Genomic DNA, 275 nt, shown 5'->3' with positions numbered 1-275 from the left:
GGCGGAGCGTCGGGGGCGAGGGTCGGAGACCAAGGTTCCCGCCGGAGGGAGACGTTCTGGGCCGCCGGGTAGTCGGGCGCCTCGGGAGGAGACTGCGTGGGCTCCCCTCCCCCAAGCCGCCATTTCCCCGAGTGAGCGAGCGCCTGCGGTTCGCGTGTGGGTGCCGGAGGCTGCAGAGGGTGGAGAGGCAGAACCTGTGGAATAGCAGTGGTGCAGTGTTGGGAGTCAGGCACTTGTGTAGGAGGAGCGACGGGCGAGGCGACAGGGACGAGAGG

The 275-nt window shown here is 69.5% G+C and overlaps 1 protein-coding gene across 6 annotated transcripts in view; it reads left to right on the top strand.

Annotated features, from left to right (window-relative positions):
* Hnrnpk (heterogeneous nuclear ribonucleoprotein K) overlaps window positions 1-275 on the top strand; it is a 12,060-nt gene that overhangs the window by 454 nt on the left and 11,331 nt on the right. The window contains exon 1 of one of the 6 annotated variants that reach the window (XM_010632925.3): window positions 44-131. The exons of the other annotated variants lie outside the window; for them this stretch is intronic. The gene's annotated coding sequence lies outside the window, so the exon portion shown is untranslated. Of the gene's footprint in view, window positions 1-43; window positions 132-275 lie in introns of those variants that run through there. 6 annotated transcript variants of the gene reach the window in all.

This window comes from Fukomys damarensis, unplaced genomic scaffold (genome assembly GCF_012274545.1).
Source record: "Fukomys damarensis isolate Sample0158 unplaced genomic scaffold, DMR_v1.0_HiC HiC_scaffold_4, whole genome shotgun sequence".
NCBI lineage: Eukaryota > Metazoa > Chordata > Mammalia > Rodentia > Bathyergidae > Fukomys > Fukomys damarensis.
The sequence above is the reverse complement of the archived record's forward strand: the minus strand, read 5'-3'. Positions and strand labels throughout refer to the sequence as shown.